This window comes from Piliocolobus tephrosceles, chromosome 20 (genome assembly GCF_002776525.5).
Source record: "Piliocolobus tephrosceles isolate RC106 chromosome 20, ASM277652v3, whole genome shotgun sequence".
Lineage (NCBI taxonomy): Eukaryota > Metazoa > Chordata > Mammalia > Primates > Cercopithecidae > Piliocolobus > Piliocolobus tephrosceles.
This window is the reverse complement of record NC_045453.1, coordinates 19,685,360-19,707,677: the sequence shown is the minus strand read 5'-3', so window position 1 is coordinate 19,707,677 and position 22,318 is coordinate 19,685,360. Positions and strand designations below refer to the sequence as shown.

The window sequence follows — 22,318 nt, the reverse complement described above, 5'->3', positions numbered from 1 at the left end:
GCCTCTCCGAAAAGCACTAAGTGGAAAGAATGGCGTATCCAGGCCATGAAAGGGGCATAATTTGACACCATTTCAAAAACCGGGAATGCAACGAGAAATGTTTCTCTTCCCCGGCTGAGGTTTTTGGAGGCAGTGGGCGTGTTTTTTAAAAAAACACAACACACCAAGTCAGGAATTTCATCAGGAAAAACGTGGCAGCCCCGAATGGGCTCACATCTGGGGATTTGCTTGTTGCGAGTACACACTGTTCTGCCCGCCACAGACAACAGCTCGAAGCTAGAGACACTGCTCCTTTGGGAGACGGGGAGCAGTAACTGCCCCAGACTGGCCTCCTGGTGAGCACAGCAGAAACACAGATAGAGGCCTCCCATCTCCAGTAGAGAAAAGAAAAGGCCAAACTGCAAAGCTCTCAAGCACGATGTCCCAAGCACAGCCCCTGGTCCCCACTCTCCAGTTTTGAAGGCAGGTCAGCTTTTGCCTAAAACTGAACCCAACTTTCTAATTCCCTCTCTCAATCATGGTCATGATTCCCTCTATGTGCTGAGCGTGACGATGGGGCTGGCATAGTGCTAAGTGCCTCAGCGCATTATCTCCTTGAATCTGAGAGAGAAACTCTTCTCACTCCCTGATATGGTTCGACTATGTCCCCACCCAAATCTCATCTTGAACTGTAGTTGCCACAATCCCCATGTGTCATGGGAGGGGCTAGGTGGAGATAATTGAATCATGGGGTTGGTTTCCCCCATCCTGTTCTCATGATAGTAGGTATAGTTCTCACAAGATCTGACTGTTTTATAAGAGGCTCCCCCCTTTCCTGGGCACTGATTCTTCTCCTTCCTGCCGCCATATGAAGAAGGATGTGTTTGCTTCCCCTTCTGCCATGACTGTAAGTTTTCTGAGGCCTCCCCAGACATGCTGACCTGTGAGTCAATCAAACCTCTTTCCTTTATGAATTACCCAGTTGGGTATGTCTTTATTGGCAGCGTGAGAATGGAGTAATACACTCCCACTCCACAGATGAGAAAACTGAGGCTCCCACGGGGAGGCCATCAAGCAGTGGAATCTGGATTTAAGCCTATGTCCACAGAAAAATCAAAGCCTTTACGCCACTGACTACTGTTTTTTTAAGTGTGAGTCCTACTGTGGAATATTCATCTTCATGAGGTTAATCCAACAAATTTGTCAGGGAAAAATGCGGGTGACAGATCCACTGAGCAGACCTGACGTGTGCCCAGTGTTAACCGCTGGACAGCTCTTAGGAAGGAGGGAGAGGTCTCAACTCCTAGGTGGTTTCTTTTGCAGAGTTCTCCTGTAGTCATTTCCTCAAAATGAAGAGGAGGAACGGGACTGAGAAAGCCAAGAAAACACAGTAGGACAGCAGAGTGGTAAAGGGGTGGGAGGCCTGACCTGGTCACGTATCAGCAGGGCCATCTTAGGCATGCTAATTAACCTCAAGTCTCTGTCACATCCTCTCCAAAATGGGCATGATAAAATGGACAGAAGGAGATGATCACACATTCAAACACCTGGCTCAATGCCAGGTCCACACGAGGTGCTCCCATCTCCTTTCCCAACCTGCTCCTCCCTCCACCCCCATTTCAGCAAAGGGCAGCTCCATCCTCTCAAACGCTCAGACCAGAGACCTTGGAGTCACCCTGGACTCCTCTCTTCATATCCCTTCCCAGAGCCAATCCCTCAGCAAATTCCATCAGCTCTATCTTCAAAACATATCTAGAATCCAACTCTTCTCCCTGATCCTACTGCAGCCACCCTGGTCCAAGTCACCGTCACCTCCCTGCCTGAACAGTCTATTAACAGTTTTCCTGCTCCACCCTCTGCCCCCTGCAGTCTGTTCTCTTGGCAGCCAGAGGGGTTCTGCTCTACTTAAGGCAGATCCTATCCCTCCCCTGCTCAGATCCTGTTCCTCCAGGGGCTCCCACCTCCCACCTCACTCAGCTTAGAAGCCAAAAATCTGACCCTGGCCTCAAACACCCTATATTATCTGCCCCTGGTTACTTCCCTGACCACATCTCCTGCCCCTCTCCTCTCACTCAGCTACAGCCACAATGAACTCCTGGTCATTCCTGAACACACAAGGCACAGCCCCACTCAGAGCTTCTGTGTGGGCTCTTCTGACAGATAGTTTCAGGGAGGACTTACCTGCCAGTGATGTGCTGCAGACAGCCTATACCAGCCTGCAAGAAACAATTGTTAAATGTGCATGAATGTTGTGAACCTCTTGTTAAAATCACTGATCACTTGCAAGTGACCATGGTGGGAGTATTTACACCACTGTAAGTGGCAGAGGCTACAAATCAGGATCTTTAATTTCCAGAGAATCAGTTTACCAGCATGCCATCACTGTGGCCAAACTATTTAAAATTAAAATTAAAAATTCTTCTTCCCTGTTCTACCTCAGTGTTTCCCATCAACCTCCCTCCCCTGTACTTAGTTTTTCTCCATAGCAATGCCAAGACTCTCTGTCTTACTATTTGCTTTTTTACTGTCTATCTTCTTTCCCCCTCAAACAAAAGCTCCATGAGGGCAAGGACTTGTCAGTTTTGTATACAACTGCTTGCCAAGTGCCTGGAACAGTGGCTGCCTCATAGAGGTGTTCAATAAATATGTGTTCAATGGATGAATGGCAGCTGTTACAGTTATTATGCGAAACCTTCACATGGATGGTATTTCAGGCACTCAATAGGATTTGTAACACTGGGGGAAGGCCAAAAAGAAAAAAAAAGTCTCACTGTGTACACAGTACTAGCCTAGGGAAAAATGAGATTCCTCCCTGAGTATCCACGCCTTTGAGTTTCCACGGTAGACCATGATTAGCAGCTGCGAACATGTAGTAGGCAACATTTTGAAACTCACTAAGCCTCAGCTCACAGAACCAGAGCTAGAGGCGACATAAGAGACATCCAGAGGTCATTTGGTCCTTCTGTTCACTTTCAAATAAGCCCAACCACTGCCCATGCTCCATCTTCTATTTGCAAGATTATTTATTGATACATAACAATTGTATATATTTATGGGGGTACGTATGATATTTTGACACATACATACGATGTGTGATGATCAAATCAGGGCATTTAGGATATCCATCACCTCAAACATTTAACATTGCTTTGTGTTGGGAACATTTCAATCTTCTCTTCCAGCTATTTTGACATAGAACATATTGTTAACTACAGTCACCCTACTGTACTTTTGAACACTAGAACTTTTCTTTCTATGTAGCTGTATGTTTGTTTCCATTAACCAACCTCTCTTCATTACCCCCACCTTCCCAGCCTCTGGTAACCCTCATTCTACTCTCTACCTCCACGAGATCGAGTTTTCTAGCTCCCACACACAAGTGGGATGATGAGATATTTGTCTTTCTGCATCTGGTTTATTTCACTTAACATAATGGTCTCCAGTTCTATCCATGCTACCTTCAAACTTTTTGCAAGTAGCATCCACCATGGCCTCGCTCAGCTAAGAGTTAAGAAATTCTCCAAAGACTCTTTAAAATCGTTTAACCTCTCATTCAACACTGAATTCCTTCTATAACATCTCAGACAGGCAGTCGTAAACAGCCTCAATGGTTGGCAAGTCCACTTAGGATTAAACCAAAAATCAGCCAACTCATAACCTCTACTGCCAATGCTGGGCCTGCCCAGGCACCATGCAGAAGAATAGCTTTCCTCACTTATGGTAACTCTTTATACCAACCTGGTGGTGAGCGCCTGGAGTACAGGGACCTGTTTACTTCTAGATGGTGCATCATGTCCACAGGAACATGTTAAATGCTATCCTAGAGTATACAGGGCGTACCTACACACACACACACACACACAATTATCCAACTCCAAAACTTACTAGTGCCAAAGTTGAGAAACCTTGGTTTACCTGAAGACAGATGCTTTCTCCTTTTTGTAAATACCAAGAACCAACTCGGTTTACACTTCATTTTCTTTTCTTTTCTTTCTTTTTCTTTTCTTTTTTTTTTTTTTTTGAGATGGAATCTTGCTCTGTCGCCCAGGCTGGAGTGCAATGGCCAGATCTCAGCTCACTGCAAGCTCCGCCTCCTGGGTTCATGCCATTCTCCTGCCTCAGCCTCCCGAGCAGCTGGGACTACAGGCGCCCGCCACCTCGTCCGTCTAGTTTTTTGTATTTTTTAGTAGAGACGGGGTTTCACCGTGTTAGCCAGGATGGTCTCGATCTCCTGACTTTGTGATCCACCCGTCTTGGCCTCCCAAAGTGCTGGGATTACAGGCTTGAGCCACGGCGCCTGGCCCACACTTCATTTTCATACTTCTAATGGAGATCTGGATATAGGAAAGATTTCTTTTCTCTCTTAAATCTACCGCAGGAGAGCCAACAGCATGGTCCCAATGGTAAATGGTAACTAACCTGAACCTCGGTGTTGGAGAGACTATAGGGAGAGGTGAGGACTTGGGTGAACTAACTTATCCACCTAAAAGGGACAGACATTTTCCAGCCCCAGTCAATTGTGGTCATGTGGAAATGTGGGCACAGTGTTGACAGATCCTTGTGATGTTTTAATTGGAGCCAGAAATTTGCATTTTTGTGTGAAAGATCCAGATCTTCAAAGTTGGCTCCATTCTATTTTTTAAACGATCTGCAGACCAAACAAAACACATCTTGGCTGCCAGTGTGCAAGCTCTGTGTGCACCCGATGTTACTGCCATGCCCCTAGATGGAGCATGAGAAAGTTCAATACAGGAAGCAACGGGAGCAAAAGCTCAGAGCAGAAAAAGAAATCCAGGCTGACCACCAGAGGCCTTGGAATGTGTGCATCGCCACAGCAACCCTTCTACTCCCAGTGGTCCTGATTCATCTCCCACTTCTCCTCTGAAGCCCAGTGCATGTCCCATGCTTGGCTGGAGTGCTTCAACTTTTGTAGCAGAGACCATGAAAAGAGATGATGAGATGGTTTGGATGCGTGTCCACACCCAAGTCTCATGTTGAAATGGAATCTCCAGTGTTGTAGGTGGGGTCTGGTAGCAGGTGACTGGATCAAGGGGGATTGGATTTTCCCCTTTGGTGCTGTTCCTGTGATAGAGTTCTCACAAGACCTGGTTGTTTATAAGAGTGTGGAACCTCCCGCCTCTTTCTCTCTCTTCCTCTTGCTCCACCATGTAAGTCATGCCTGCTTCCTCTTCGTCTCCCACCATGATTGTAAGTTTCCTGAGGCCTCCCCAGAAGTGGAGCAGATGCCAGTTTCATGCTTCCTGTACAGCCTGTGGAACTGTAAGCCAATTAAAACTCTATTCTTTGCAAATTACCCAGGCTCAGGTATTTCTTTACAGCAGTACAAGAACAGACCAATACAGATGACCCACCTTTAAGATGAACATCCTTACTTGAAATAAGTAAGACAAACACCCTTACTTGAAATAAAAGATAACCTTCCAGGTCCATGGGGAAGAGGGGAAGAGTATGTGGAGGGCAGAATAGTAGCAGGTCTTAAAAATACTGACCTAGTAAGAATGTTTGAGGAGAAAAGTAAAACATGCACACAAAGAGTGTAACATCGTGCCTGGAAAAAGCACAAATTTCACAAACAGCACTGTAGTCCAGGAGGAGAGGGGTGGAGAAGGCATAACAATAGGTATAGTTTGGGGTCTATAAGGAACTGGTCCACCCACACTTCCAGAAAATGCTGCCGACTTCACTTTGGAAATCTACCTTTCTCTCCATCCACATCTCCACGGGTGGCACAGTACGGAATCCTCCTGAACAGCGATTGATTAAGAGATGGGCACATGACCTGCATCTGAGCTCTTGAACCAGCTGTACCTGAAACCAGCTATCCTCAGAACTTTTCATTTCCCAAGGCAATAAATTTTCTTTTTTCTTAAACCAACTCAGAAGTAAGTGTTTTGTCACTTACATCTAGAGCAATCTCCACAGTTAAGGTGACCACTGGCTGGGATTTTGCTTAAGCCCAGCTTTGGGGCTGGGGAGGCTGACGATGATTTCAGTATTGTCAACGTAGGCATCTCAGCTCTTAAAAAGCCCCTGGAGCTTTCCTTACTGCCTCCCACCTGCACCTCCACTGAATTACTCAACTTTCCAATCTCCTCTTGTAAAAGGCTTCAGAGCCCACTTTCCCCCTTTTGTCTGTAGCCACTGGAAACTATCACCCCACTTCTTGCAATGGGAACAACACAAGTTCTTTGCCATTCTAAACAGTGGCTGACAACCATTTATGAGACCTGCAAACATTTCACCACTCTTAAATCAACCCCAGATGACATAATCATCATCATCACGAAACTAATGAAAACCCGAAGGAAGATAGATTTGGACCATCTTGCCTTTCCCCATGATGAGGGAAATCAGGAAAAAGTCCTGAGAAAGACATAAAAATGAAGCAAGCTGATTGCTCCTTGGAAGAAGTCTCAGCCTCATCCCCGTGAGATTCAAGTCCTACTTTTTCCTGGAAACAATTTTTAGCATCTCTTGGCATCCTTTCTGGTCAGGAATTGGTAAAAAAAAAAAAAAAAAAAAAAAGGCGGGAGAGAGGCTTAATGCCTTTTCACTGAAATTTGATTCCCAGGGTCTGTGTCGATGTTTGGGAGAGGGGTTGTACACTATGAGCCTGGAGGTATATTTCTGGTGGTTCCTCATAGTGATTTTGAAAGTGGGACATTTCTCTTAAAAATTCAGATTTTGAAAAATCAGAACACCTGGCAACATGGAGACCATTCCTGAATGGCACCAGGGGGAGTCCCTGCTATTAGTATACCTACTCCACTAATTCTTACCTGTTTGGGTTCTCTGGGTATCTGCGGTTGCAGTTTCAGATTTAGGCTCCATGTACTTTGAAAAATCATTTTTAAATTATAATAATTTTGACTCTGGACATGACTGACACAGAACAGCAGTTGGATTCTGAGCAAGGTCCTACCAGAACTGGCCTCATCCTCCCCGCCCTCCTTGTTCCCTGGCTGCTCCCAATTCAGAACTTTTGTCCTTGCTACTGCTTCTTTCTAGAATGTTCTCCTGCATTCCTTCAGCGCTGCATTCTTCCTGCCTTCCCTGGGCATATTCTTGTCACCTTCTCTTGACTTTTTTTCTCCATGGACTTATCATCATTTGATATTCTGTATACTATATATATATATATATATGTTTAGTTTCTGTCTCCTACTTAACTGTGGCTCCACAAGGAAGGAGATTTTGGTCATTTTTGTTCTTGACTGCATTCCCCACGTCCCGAGTAGGGCCTGGCACACAGCAGATGCTCAATATATATTTTTGCATGAATGAATAAATAAGTGCAGTTTCCATACTGAAGAGGAAATGGAAGCAGGAGGAGCAGTGGAGGAGAAAGGTAAATGGACGAAAACCCAGAAAGTCTGCACACCTTGCCACTGAAAACCAGGGAGATACTTTGAGAGAAAAACATAGTTTCCCCATATAAAAAAGGGAACAAGAAATAAAATGAAAATCATGAAACTAGAGCTTAGAGCTGATGTCAGAGTTTGTATAGACAGTCGCTCCAGGCATGCTTGTTTGTTTGTTTGTTTTGTTTTGTTTTGTTTTTCAGATGGAATCTCCCTCTGTCACCCAGGCTGGAGTACAGTGGCACCATCTTGGCTCACTGCAACCTCCACCTCCTGGGTTCAAGCAACTCTCCTGCCTCAGCCTCTTGAGTAGCTGCGACTATAGGTCCTGGCCACCATGCCTGGCTAATTTTTTTATTTTTAGTAGACATGGGGTTTCACCATGTTGGCCAGGCTGGTCTCGAACTTCTGACCTCAAGTGATCCGCCTGCCTCGGCCTTCCAAAGTGCTGGGATTACAGGTGTGAGCCACCGCGCCCAGCCTCACGCTTGTTTTTATGTGTTCCTCTCCACCTCTGACCCACGCCACCCAATATCCCTCACTCATCTTGAAACAGGGTGGCGAGTCCCCCCTCTGCCACAGACTGGCCATGTGGCCATGGGCAAGACCCTCCTGCAGGCTGCTGCTTCCTCACCTGGACAGATTCTAACACCGATGGCTTGTAGGCTGCCTGTTGAGGACTTAGCTCGGTAACTTCTCAAGTGGAGACGTGGAAAGCCGGTCTCTTTGGCTCAGTCTTAAGGCATCTGGAAAAACCTGAGCTATTTTCCAGCTTGAGCCTCACAGCTCAGGCGATTTTCCCTTCTCTTTCACTCCAAACTATACCAAACTGCATTTGTGCCCTGTAGGAAGATGTGATTTCTAGACTTAATTTTCCTTCCACAGGTAACAAATAGTTTTTAACAATCACTGTGTGTGTCGGGTGGTCTTCGATGCATTTGTTATTCAGAGTCCGTTATTTTCATGTCATCAACGGGGAAACTGAGGCTGAGAGAGGTGAAGGAAGTCCAAGGCTAGTAAGTGGTAGACTGTGGATTTGGTCGTGAAGAGACTGGCTTCTGTACTGTACTGTACCCTAAAGCTAATGGAATACACAAATACATCCTCGTAAGAAACTGAAAAATTATAACTGAGATTTAACATCACTTTCAGCCCCTTCTCATGCCTGTCCTTAATTAATTCATTGTGTAAGTAAGTGAGGGTCAAAGAGTTTAATTTTTTTAATGGTGGTTCAAGAATCAGGGAAGTCAGGGGTTATGAGGACAAACTCTAGAACCATACTCCCACATACAAAGCCTGGCTCTACCCCTGCACTTGCTGGGTGACCTTGAACCAGTCACTTAACCTCTCTGTGTCTTACTTTTCTCACTTAAACTGGGAATAGTAACAGTACTTTCATCGTAGAATTATTGTGAGGAATAAATAAGTTAATGTCTATAATCCTTCGGAACATATCCCGGCATAAAGTTAGCACTCAGCGATTATTTTTTATCAACATTATAGTCATCCAAAGGTTAGTTATTCTTCTTTCAAAGACACAAGACACAGACTAGATGTGCCTGGACACGAATGTACTCTGAGATGACTTTACCGATGTCCCTAAGACATTGCATTTGTTTCATTTTATTCCCCTGAAAACAGTGTAGAATTGCAATCCTGGTTAGTAAAAGGTTCTGGGTATTTGGGTGGAATTTGTTGTGGGCAGCCTGCAGGGATGAGTTTTAAAACTAAAATACTTTATTTTAAATGAATAGATCACAGGGGAAACTTCGTATCATCAGATTCGCGTTTCTGAAACTTTCCTCATGAACTCTGCCATGGCTGTGTGCCACTTTTGCTATTAATTACTTGATGGACTTGGTTTTTAAACCATTTTTGTCTTAAGCAGTAAAAGATTGTGAAACCTTTTGTTTGAAATGCTTTTTATATCTTTTCCAAATGCATAATAAGATAGAGACAGAACTCTAAAGAAAAAAAATGTTCATGTGCACTTCAAGTTAATGTGGAAAGAGTGCCCACATCATTAAAAAGAAGTGTGCCCTTCAGAGACTAAGAGATTCTTCCAGAATGCCTAAAGTCTCCAAACGGTAACTGCCTAAAGAACAGTAAGGAATATGCCCAGGGGCAAGTAAATTTCATTTTCTCCCCTTTCTTTGAGTACTCCTGGGAGTGGGTCCAATTCCACAGTACCCTAAGAATTCCATTGTCATTTTATTTAAGTTGTATAACAAATCCTATACAGAAGACGTCTGCTCCATGGGCTGATGGGGAGATTGAGGCTCAGAGGGCTCTTGTGATCTGCCCAAAGACACACAGCAGGTTGGTGATAGAGGGGGCCCCATACCCTCTCCAGGAGCTGCCCAGCCTCAGTCAACTCTGTCCTATGGTCCTGCACCACAGCCAAGGGCCTGGCCTGGTCTGAGGAGGAAGTCACTTCATTCTGGTTGGCAAGAAATGGCAGGGATTCTTGAAGGATTTCATCCAGAAAAGGATTTTGCAACCCACTTACGTTACTTTTTCCATTTGCTGTTCAAGAAAAAATCCACTGGTTCTCAATGGAATGTGGGGTAAAAGGCCACAGAAACTCAGGCTCATGGAGGATGAAGGATGCTATTGAAATGGAAGAATAGATCATAAGTAACTGGTCAGTCAGGGAAATCTCTCCAGTCCACCATGATTGTTTATGACCTTGTTCCAGGAGAGCTGTGGGTCATGTGGTACAACAGGCCCATGCTTTGGGTCAGACAAACCTGGAATGGAACGCTGCTGGGCAGTCACCCGATCTGTCCAAGTCTCAGTTTCCACGTTTGTTAAATGGACACATCTATATCATGGATTTTTTTTTTTTTTTTTTTTTTTGAGAAGATTAAATGAGCTTTGTTAAAGTGTCTGCTGTCTGGCACATAATAAGTCCTGCGAGCCATTTTTATGTCACCTTCTTCCCTCCTCCATTCTCCTCCCTGAATATTTAGATTGTTTTTTATTTATAACTCTCAGAGGCATACCTGTATACTTTAATTTTTCAAAGTCCCAGAACTCAGGGCAAGTTTCATTCATTAGATAACAGTAGAAGATTAAAACATCCATGGGGAGAGCTAACCCTTCCAGACTCCCACTACCACTTTATGCAGTAGGTGGACTGTCTGTGTTTTGTGAATAGGGAAACTGAGGCAGAACTAGGACTTGAACCTAGGAATTTGGGCTCCCCATTCTGGACTCCCAGTGATACACTCCGCCATCTGTAAAACCTGGTGAAGACTACAATGTTACAACTTAGACTAGGTTTGCTCCTATAGCATATCAGATCTGGAAGGTTCTGAGTAGGCACCATTCAAAGCCAGGGTTAGGAGGGGCCATGCGTCTTTGGCAGGATCGAGTAGCAGGAGAAAAATGAGAAATATTTTGTTTTTCTTTTTCAACTCATTAAGGCTCGTTGAGGGGAGCAAGAACCTCATTTTTTTTCCTTCCCATTACTTCCCTTTTATTTCAGGGGAAACGTGCATTTCAAAGACTGCTCAATAGCAGCGTTGAAGTCTCAAGTTCGATCACAATGTCCCCATTGTGGCTGGGGACTCCCTGGCCTTGAAGCTTGGGTTATAAAAATTTGGTCTGAGCCCAAAGTCTGGCTTTAATAGAATATTTAATTTTGCTTAATGAACATTATTTTAAATCTGTTTGGCAGTTTTAAAATGTGTTCTTTTATTTTCAAATGAAAATTTACTAATGTTCAGTGCTTTCTTGGGGGTGGGGGTACACCAAGAAATGGGGGTGATAATAGTACAAGCTACCATTTATTGAGTGCTTACTATGTGCCAAACACCCTGCTGTGTGCTCTGTGTGTGCCAGTCACTCTTCTAAGCTTCCCCACCACCCCAGGATGAGTAACTGCTGTCCCGATGTCTGGGACATTGAGAGGGTCAGACCCCTGCCGGAGATGGCAGTCTGTGAGTGATGGACTGACTTAGGCTCAGACCAGATCTGTCTGAGTCCAGGGCCTGTGCTATCAACCACTGTCCAACATTCTCTCAATACCTGAAATGACTCAACTGGTCAATAGCTTCCAGATATCGCATTGACCCAGTGTGCGGTTCCCCGTAATCTCAAAGCTAGCTTATAGAACATTCAATGTAGGCAGGCAGTGTAGCAAAGCTAAGTGTTTTCCATGTATCGTCTCATTTATATTCTCACAATGGCCCTATGAAAGTTACTTTATTATTATTGTTACTACTACTATTATCATCCCAAAGAGTCTAAGTAATTTGCTTCAGGTCAAGTTCATAAATAATAATAATAACCGTAGCTGACACTGATATAATTCATACCACTTGCCAGCCGTAGTTCCAAACACTCCATGTTTGTTAACTCAATCTCCACGACAGCTTTCTGAGGAAGGTGCATTATTACTCACTCTGCTTTACAGATGAAGAAACTGAGGCACCGAAAAGTCTGGTAACTTACCCCCAAGTTAAACGCAGGAGTAGGTGAATACTGAGAGGAAGTGTAACCTGAGCAGCCTGGCTCCTGGACTCAGGCTCTTAGTCTCGAGGCTGAAAGTCAGGACCTAGGCTGAGGTCCGGGAAGTCTGATTCTCTACATTCCTTCTCATTCTGCACAACGCATTGAGGGAAGCAGAGAGCTGCTGTCGGCTGCAGTGAGCCTGAGGCACTGGTAAGTCCCATATGCCTCGAGCGGTTTTAGGTGCAGAAGCCGCGGCACTGCTCTTACTGAAGCAGGCATGGCTTCGTGGGTGAGGGTGTATAGACTGAGGCATTTCCTCCATTCTGCTGCTCGAACATTAGAAAGCTCAAAAAGTCATGTCAACACCCTCTGCACCCTCAGGAAAAAAGAGGCCATGGGATACTGGTGAGAACACACTGGGATCCTCCTACCGGAGATGCTGGATTTGGTCCTTCTCACCTCTGGCTCTCCAGTAAATAGCCCAGAACACAGCTAAATAAGTGCTGTTAAGTAAATGGATGAAGGAATGAAGGCACTTGTAATTTTCCCCTATCACTGTGCAATGTGTCAAGCACATCAGAAGCACTTGATAATAATAAATTATTGAAATGGAATACGAAATGTCCCAAGTGCATGTTATTTCTGGTCTACAAAGATTGTCTTGTCATATTGCAATAGCTTAGAGGTCAGCAAACTTTTTCTGTAAAGGGCCAGATGGTGAATATTTAGGTTTTGCAGGCCATATGGTCTCTGTAGTACGGCTGTTTAACTCTGCGGTTACAGGGCAAGAGCAGCCATAGGCAATGGCTTAGGCCACTAACTGCAGCGATGCTACCACCATTTCCATCCGCCCAGTTCGAAACATTCTTTCATTTCTACAAGGGCAGATTCAAAATCTTGTGAGAATCTGCTGGCGTCTCTTACTTTCTCAACCTGATTTTTGTACCTGACCATCAATAAATATCTACAAGGCAATGCAAGGGGAAAATGACTTTAAAATCTAGCTCTCCAGGGCAGACAGACGGAGAAATGGAAGTTCTTGTTACACCAAGGGAGGAGGCTGGATATCCTAGTGGTTAGGAATCCAAACTGGGTTTAATCCTGGCTCTGGCACAAGCCATGTGATCCTGGACAAGTTACTTTCCAGACTCAGTTTCTACATCTGTAAAATAGAAATAATAACAACAGCACGTTCCATCTACTGCCATTTGGAGTACATATAAAGTATTTCCACAGCACAGTGCCTGGGGCATAATAAATATTCAATAAATAATAAGTATTGAATAAAACCTGTGATTCCCAAACAAGTCTTACAACTCTGTGTTTTCTTAAAAACAAAAGAAAATCCCCAAAACTAATTCACTAAAAATAAGCACAAAGGAACTACAGGAAGGCATTTCCAAAATCGGGTTCCTCAAGGTGCCACGGGGGTCCCAAGGTGTTAGAAAAATTCTCCACGCTAGATCAAACCTCTAGCGATCCCCCCAACCTCTCTGTGCTTCCCCCTCAAAAAAGCCTGATTCTATGCCCTTTTATCACTTCATCTTTCTTGTAGGTGTCTGAGCAATGCTGAGACATTTTGAGCGTTTTAAACATTTGCTGAGTTTAAGACATTCTTTCTCCCCTCCTAACCCCCCTCCCCGCCTCTCCACACCCCAGCCATTAACTCCTCCAGGGAGTACGGTCTATTTAGCAAGAGGAGAGCACTGGACAGCTTGGGCCCATCGCAGACCGGAGGTGAATCATCTTCGGGGCTCCATTCTTTTTCACGTCTGGATGGGGCTAAAACTCTGCTGACAACACAGGCACAAGTCACAACTTGTTATACCGTGTGACACCTTCCAAGCAGCGGAGGCGTCCCTCTACTCTAGGAGCCACACAAAATGCCAGAGGTACACGATTCTCCTCCAGGCTCCTTCCTCTCCACCCCCTTCCCAACCAAGAAGGACACGCAGACCTTTGCTGGAGAGATCAATGTTTCCAGAACACCCTGAAACAAAAGTCCTGATATGTGCAAATAATACACACCCACAAAAGAAAATAACCTCTTTGCGCTGACACCCTGCCTCTCCGAAGAGGACGTTTTCTCCCTACGTGAATTTCCATCAGCACCTGGGTTGGTACCAAATTCAGGACACGGTGGACACGCTCTCTGACTCTGTATTTCAGGAAGCTGCCAATCAATAAAGATTTAGAGGTGTGTACTTATACCTTGCATCTTAAATGCTAGAAAACACAGTGGGAACAAAAATTTGTTTTGGAAACCGTGAATACCTTAACCACAAAATGGCTATAGGAGGGGAATGGGGGGTGAAGAAACTGACCAGAAGGAACATTTTCATTTCATTTCATTTTCAGCTTCTGACTTCCGCATATCCAAATACCAGGTAGGAAACATCTGCTTTGGAGTAAAAGATGGCCCCAGAACCTGCTTTTTCTCCTGAACTGTGAGAGGGAGCCGTGGGGAGGAAACCAGAATTTCAGCCTTCCTATCTCCCTTTACCACAAGGACACCTTCAGGACCCAAGTCAACTGAGATCTTTCAACCATGGGCTCAGAAACCCGCTTTCTGTGTCCACTTCAACCAAACATGTCTAACAGGCAGGAATGCAGAGTTGGCCAAGGTGACAAGAACTAGTGGTTTTCACCCTGTTTTGGTGACCTTCATAGGGCTTATTTATGCACTTCAAGCTCATGACCTAATACATGTTGGTTTGGCTTCTCTTCTCATAATAGCAGCCTGTAAAAAGCTTTTGAGAATTCCCCGTGTTTTCTCATTTTGGGTCAAGAAAATAAAATCGATATCTAAGTAACCTTAAAAAAAAATGGCCTGCACAATCTAAAAATTTGGAATGTTTCCACTAGGACTAAGGATATCTCTAAAAGCCTCAAAGATCATCCAAATGAAGTCCAACGTTTGCCGTTTCTAAGGTGAGATATTTGGTAACAGAGTATGTGAGAATTAGCTAAGAGGGGCTTTTTGACATAAGTCAAACAATGACATTTAAAACTCACGTTAAAGCAATTACTGTGTGGAATTTTTCTGTGTTTTTCTCATTTCTTAAACAGAAGTGTATATGTTTTCAGCCTAGCTCCTTGCTGTAATTTTCTTTCTTGACAAACCCACATCGTACCATGAAACCCAAACTATGCACGCTGCAGAAACAATAATGGTTGCAACAGACCCGGCTGTCTCTGGCATGAGTTTTCTTTATAAAATTAAAATGTCTTTTGGCTAATACACTGTATATTTCAGTTATGAAAGGCCATTCTTGGGAGATGAATAGAAAAGAAAGGGGAACTGACAGATTTAGCCGATGCGAGACAAAAGTAAATTGCCATATACAGTAGTTAAACCCTCCAGTTCCTCATTCTTTGGGGAAAAATATGTTGATTTTATCATTTTTCCTTTAGTTACATTAGCAGAGAGTTGACAATTCTCCTCTGAATGACTGTGAGTAGACACGTTCGTATCTATTACATCTGGGAACACAGACTTTCAAAAAATGTAACTTTACTAGATACTCAAAAAGAAAAAAGAAAGTCCAATGCCATTGAAATTACACACATTTTCACATTACTGACACAACACTATTGATACCAAATGACAAAAGAGTTTCTAACCTCGATTACATACTTTGTTCATTTTTAAAGATGTTTAAATTGGCGTTGTGGCACATCTAAGCTCCTGTTTTAAATTTCTGCGTATATCTGAAGGCAGAGGCAGACTTTTCAAAAATGCACGAGCAGGCACAACTGTGTTCTGACTACTATCATCCAAAGGCGATGACAGCGCTGACGAAGCCCCTGGATCCTGCCAAATTTCGTCCCAGAGACGCGTCTCTCAGCCCCCACTGACCTGCAGCCTGCTGGTTCCAGATTCAGGCAACCAATGGCCTCCCTTAACGTTCAAAGAGGCAAAGATAAATCATTCCGGCTACCTGACTCTCGGCACCACCTGTTCCAAATTATTCTTTGCTCTCCAAATGTTTAAAATCTAACCCCGAAACAACACCCACCCATAGCGATCCAGCACCTTCCGGTAAACTTGACTTGGGCTGTGCCTACCGTAATGTTTTAGGGCCTTTCCACTGCCGGTAAATTTATTGACTCTTTTTAGGACCTGAAACGCGTAGCGTTAGTATCGAAGGAATAAATCAAATTAGCCCTTAAATAAACTGTCATTTTCCTTTACAGAACCCAACCGGCTAAGGGTCATGGCTCGCAGAGGTTTGTATCTGTGTTTCTAAATATTTAATACGATTTTGTTTCCCCATTTCAAACGACAGGGGCAAAAAACGTCAGGGCAGATTCAGAAAATAACTGTGTTCTGCACATGTAAAACCATCCAAATTCAGCGTCTTCCTTCAAAGGAAATGATAGCAGAACTGTTTTGAGCCAAAGCTTGTACTGCACATGGATAAAGCATATTTTGCAGAGAAGCAAAAGCCTAGATTTCATTTTCACTCAGTCTGGCCCTGTGGTAGTCATTTGACCTGCGACTCAGTTTCCTTGTTAACAAAGTTGAAATGATGATAATAATACTCAAAGGGTTGCAGCAAGAATCGACTTTAAAAATACACGTGAAGAGCTGACTGCAGGCCTGGCATACCAGTTCTCAATAAACAACAGCTATTTTCATCGTTACTATTAAACAGAAGGATATAATTTGCAAGTCAGAGAAATGACAAAGGAATCCAATAGGATGAAAATGAACAGAAAGAAATATGCACTAAAAATAAATGTATAAGCCTTTGGCTTCCTTCATGCCTTTTCCTCTAAATACACCTGGCAGGTACCTTGAAACTGATTTTAAATAGCGTGCGTAAAGAACAAGGTCCTGCCCCTCTAATTCATTTACAATGACACAAGTGGGTCTGCAGCCTCAGTCACTGTCACTTCAAGTTTTTGCCACCTGGTGAGGGGGTTTATCCTGCTCTGACTAGAAGAGGGTGTTAGTCAAACACCATTAGGCCAGTTACGTTCTTCAAACAGTGAAAATGAAGCATTGTCTCCAGCGAATTCTCTGCTAATTGTTTTCTTACCAGAATCTTCTTTTTGTTTTGGATGTTCAGGACCCTTTGAACTGCCACAAATGATGGGGGGAGAAGTGGGCCGTTCAGGAAGCTGTTACGATATTGGGGGATGGAGATCAGGGAAGAGGATTGGGATGAGTGAGGAATTGTGGTGTGTGTGCGTGTGTGTGTTTTCAGTCAACAGGCTGTGTTTTCTTAACTCTGGGATTAATTCTCTGTGAAGAGATTCCTTTTGAGCAGAGTCTACCAACTCCTTTTTCAGAACAGTTAACTAAAAAAACAAAAACAAAAACAACAAAAAACAAAACAAAAACCCAAAAAACCCGGTTCCTTCCACCAACAAAACACAGTCTTAGTAACAGTCAGAAAGTCCAGTCTTTGGAGGTAACAGACTAACCAACTCCTTCGCCCTCACAAACCTCGCAGATAAGGAGAACCGCATCATTAGGCAAATTCTCCCTTTATCAAAAGTCTCTGGGGAAGCAGGTTCTCCTCTCTCCCAAGGAATTTATGTCTGGCCAGGCATTCTTTCTTTTCATCTTGCGCCCAGGTGGGAAGCAGTTAAGTTTTTTACCCTGCCCCACACATGACACCAATCTTTCTCCCCAAGCCTTTGCACACAAGCACACAGCATATACCTAAGACCTGAAGACACTGCCTAATACTTATAATTTATTCTCCCCCAAGCATCTTTATGTGAAGAAGGCCTGCCCAGCAAAGACAAAACTCTACCCCAGTCACAACTTCCACTCCTCCACACTGAGATCATGTGCATGAATATTTAGGAAAGACATGTGTCTAAAGAAGGCACCTCCACTCCCTTCATTTTCTCCTGACAGCCACAGGCTCTCTTCTCTCTCTGCCCAGAAAGGCATCTGTCATAAGTGGCTTGGAACCTCACTTATTCACCATTACAGCCTACGATTTTATTATACAAGGAGTTTATTGCTGGCCTAATTAGTTTCAAACTGGGCATTCCAGCTGAGGACACCTAAAAAACATCTGGTGGAAGGAGCGAGAATGAGTCCTCGTTCTGAGCTGGTTACAGTTGGATTTCTGCATAACTCTGGTCTCTAGCGCCCGACGCAAGTTGTCTTTGGAAAAGTAACTGAAAAAATAAGGAAACGGTTTCTTCTTTGTGGGAAAGGAGTCATCTTGTCATGGAGGATCCAACAACGTCTTAAAGTGGACGTGCTTGGACTGTGTATATTTTTTCACAAATGCCTGGGGTCTCCATAGCTTGCTCACCCTAATTCAAAATGTGCTTAGTTACAACACAGAGTCTTTTTGCTGAGGGCTTTTCCATTCTCCCAACAGCAGCTAGCATTTTATCAATTTATCCATCTGGAACAAGGTTTGCAATCTCTTACATGCAATTTAAAGCAGAAGTAATACCACATATTTGAAACAGCGTGTCTTGGGCGTTTTTGCCAAATGGTAATCCTATAACAAGTCAACAAATCATACCTTTTTATGATGTGTTTAATGCAACACAAAAGACATGAAAAGAAGATTCTAAAACTTACACGATTAAAACTTTTTCAAAAATCCTAAAGTATTCGGATACACATCTTTTTATTTTATTTTATATTTCCTTTAGTTTTCTGATATTGGGGAATTGATTTATGTGTTGATAAGAGTATTCTTCTACACATGGTCACTGCACCAGGTGAGCTATTTTAAGACAGAAAAGAAAACTGCCAATTCCTTTCAGATCAAATAGTGAATAATATTGTGAAGCTAAAGTTACAAGAGAATGGGGACATATAAATTGCTTTAAAGTAAAAAAAGTTCAGGCTCTTTTGGACCTAACCACATTGGTCTATTCACAACGGCAAAAGTTAAGAGTTTCCTACGAGGCAAGGAGATTTTTTAATACCAACACGATTTAATGCTTAGTCAAAAGCAAGATTCAAACCACTCTCATTTGTTATTTGTTATATAAATTATAGAAGAACTTACCCAAGCGTGAGAGTGTCTAAATGCAGAGATATGTAAAGGATGAAGGGGCTTAAGGTGATGAAGAAAGAAAAGTGGAAAAAAGGAACATTTATCGAGTAAAATTGTGAAAGATTCTTTCACAAACATTATTTTGAAAAAGAGGTTCTCTGTCTCCTCCCTGTTTCCCTTTCTTTGTGTACTCTTTTTTTGTGTGTAAGCAGGATGGTTATACGTGTATGCTAGTTGGTAACAAATGGGTCATAGTCTGGTAAGGTGCTTACTAGTTCTGTATCTATTATGGTCACAGACATTTCACTCAATCAAGAAACGGCTCATGAAATTAATAGATTCGGCTTGAAATACAATTGTCCACTGGTTATAATTTCCTTTGTAAGGGATCTCCCTAACTCAAACATAATTCAGTGCTCAAATTCTTACATGATGTTTGTAAATCATCCCCCTGCCCCTCCACCCTCGCTAACGGCTAGACTCCGATGTTCACCTCTTCCACTGCACCTCGTAATTAAAAGGTACCCCTTACCAGGGGGTGATTTATACCTCCACGTTATATTTTAAAAAGTAATTAAAGATTACATAGCATTTCGGGGAAAGGGGAAAGAAAAGAAAAGGGTATCCATAAAAAGACCGATCCAGCATCAGTCTTGCTTTTTAAAAAGAATTCAGAGCGCGGCAGGGTGCACGCTGTCAACTCTCAGTCTCGGCTTCGGGGAAGTAGGAACCTCGCACTGCAAAAGGCGCTTCCAGTTCAACAGCTGAGAAAAGCGCACTGAGGATTTTGCGATAGGGGTGGTACGTTCACCAGTCACGCTTTCCTAGTATTCTTTGAGTTTATAAACTATTTATTTGGCGGGGGGCGGGGGAGGCAGGAATATACTGAAGGAGCTTGGGCCAGCACGGCCGGCCGTTTAACCTCCAGACTTCATGACTAAAAAACAATTCCATTTCCCACTTTCTCCCATTACAACGAAACCCTTGCCGCCTTCTAAACACCCTTCGAATGCAAACTTTTCTAAGTTTCAACTCTCCTCGCAGCAGGCGCCAGGATTCCCTGCCCCGGTTCAAAGCCCCAGACCTGGACCAGAGCGGGCCGAGCGCAAATGGACTTTTGAAAAGAAATGTATCAATAGCCAGAAGGCAAAGGCTCAGCGGGCCGTTCCAGCCCCATCCCAGGATTCCAGCGGTTGGCTCTGCTTCTTGGTTACCCCATAAACACTACCTGAGGGCTTGAGTTTGTGGAATGGGGGAGCGCCCCTTATCGCGAACCTCCGGGACCATAAATCGAACTAAACGCCAAGGACCCAGCCGCGTCTACACCGCCTGCGCGCCATGCACTTGTCCCGCGCGCGGGAGAGCAAACTTCAGGGTCGTTGCCCCAAAACGCATGGGGAAACTGGGGCCCGGAGCCTGGGAGAGCCTTTCCCGAGGGGGGCTCTACTGCTGTCCCCTCTGCCCTTGTGCCTTCGTGACCCTGGGAGGCCCGTGCGCCCCAGAACGCCCCGACAGCTGCGGAGGCCCCGCTCGGCGAGTGGCGGAAAGAGGCGCAAGGCGAGGGGGTCCCGGTGAACAACCCCCACCCCGCCCGGCGAATCCCGGCGGGCGGCCTGGGGTCGGCGCCGCGGGCGGTACTCACCGCGCGCAGTGGAGAGGGCGCCGCGACGCGGTGCAGGCTGGCGGGCCGGTGCGGGTCCGAAGAGGCCGGGCTGACTGCGGCGGGCACGTTGCTGTCTCTGCCGCTGCCGCTGCCTCCGCCTCCTGGGCTGCCGCGGCTGCTGCCTGCGCGGGGAGGACCGGCCCCTTCCCCTCCCTGGGCCGGGCCCTCCCTCTGCCCCCGCCCGGGTCCCCGCGCCGCTGCGTGGGCGCGTGGGGGCGCCGAGGCGCGACGCTGGGCTCCGCGGGCGCACACACCCGGCGGCTGGACGCGGGGCGCGGGGCTCTGGCTCTGCAGCTGCCGCCGCGCCGCTTCCTGCGCCTGCAGCCGAGCAGAGCGCGCTCGCTCTCGCTGGTCCGGGAGGCCAGGGCCCAGCCTCCTCCCCACCCACCGACACCCCGCACCTCCTCCCTCCCCGGGGCAGCACATCCTCCCTGCAACCCAGGCATGACCCCTGTGAAAGGAACGACGGCTCAGAGAGGACCTCGGTAGTGACACTAACATTCATTCACTCAACCACCCATTCATTCATTCAAAATATATTGAGCATCTACTGTGCCAGGTACCACTCAGCTAGAGCAAGACAGACTAGTTTTCTGCCCTCCCGGAACTTACATTCACACGGAGAGACAAACCGTAAACAAATAACCAAGAAAAGAAGCAAGACAGTTTCAGAACGTTACAGTTACAAGGAGAAAAAAATACATACATATCTGCTGTTGGGGAGTGGAGGAGAGGCGGTCATTTTAGCTAGAGCAGTCAGGGAGGACCTCTCTGAGGAGGTGACATCTGAATTATGAGGAAGTGCCACTGGCGTGGTATTTAGGTGAGAACGGTTCAGGGGTCTCCCCTATGTTACCCATTTTACAGCTAAGGAAACTGAGGTCTCAAGAGCTTAACTGGTTTAGTGAAGGTGAGAGGTATAGACCCCTCCACCTACATGTGCAAATCAAGGCACCCCACTTACTCCATCCTCTCATAGCCACCCCCCTTTTGGTCTCCCTGACAATGAACTGTGTTAATTGGAGTCTATGCAGCCTTTCCTACCCTGTCACCCACTCTCTAATGTCTACGAATTCCACTGTGGGATACTCAGGATGCTTCAATCCAAAAGCAAAATCAACCACTGTCATTTGTTAAGTGCAGTAAAAGACAGGGCACCCAGGTGAATGTGAATTTCAGAGAAACGAGGAATCAGTTACAGTACATATCTTATGTGATAGGTTGTATGTACTTATATTTACAAAACATTTATTGTTTCTCTGAAATTCCAGTTTAACTGGGTGGCCTATATTTATACTTGCAACCTTAAGCTCATCCAATGCCCAACTCTTCCTTAACTCATGTAATCCCCAAGAGGGACCCCAAGGTAGCTGCTGTCAGCACACTCATTGAACAAATGAGCAGGTCCAGGCTCAAAGGAGGCAGAAAGTGACTGAGCCAGAAATGAAATTCAGGCCTGGCTGACTCCAAAGCCCTTGCTCTTGAGCCGTAATCTTCAATTCCAGTTGTAAGGTTACAGGGAAGCTGATGGAGGTTAAGTTCTTGGGCCCCTGACTTGCTTGGACTCCTTTCTAAGGGGACTTAGAAAAGTGTTCAGATGGTTGCTTGTTGATGTAAAGCTTACAAAAGTCCTTTGCTTTGGACCTTTGGCTGCAGGCAGTAGAGCTTGCTCTCTTTCCACTCGGATTCCCTACCCCCAACTTGCCCTTGAGTAGGATGGTGGCCACTGGCATTTTGGAGGAAAGTTGAGTTGGGAATTTTGTGATAGTTTGTGGTAATTTTCAGCTTCTTAAAATTTGAATTTGTTGTGTTTTTTTTTTTTTCTTAATTTAAAGAAATAATCATTTTCT

At 44.9% G+C, this 22,318-nt stretch overlaps 1 protein-coding gene and 1 pseudogene across 2 annotated transcripts in view; one reads left to right on the top strand and one right to left on the bottom strand.

Annotated features, from left to right (window-relative positions):
• EYA2 (EYA transcriptional coactivator and phosphatase 2) overlaps positions 1 to 20,801 on the bottom strand; it is a 298,967-nt gene extending 278,166 nt beyond the window's left edge. Inside the window, exon 1 of one of the 2 annotated variants that reach the window (XM_023192487.1) lies at positions 20,448 to 20,801. The gene's annotated coding sequence lies outside the window, so the exon portion shown is untranslated. The remainder of the gene's footprint in view (positions 1 to 20,447) is intronic. The other variant, XM_023192486.2, reaches the window with a different exon arrangement.
• Positions 20,055 to 22,318, top strand: part of LOC113225028 — a 31,929-nt pseudogene continuing 29,665 nt past the window's right edge.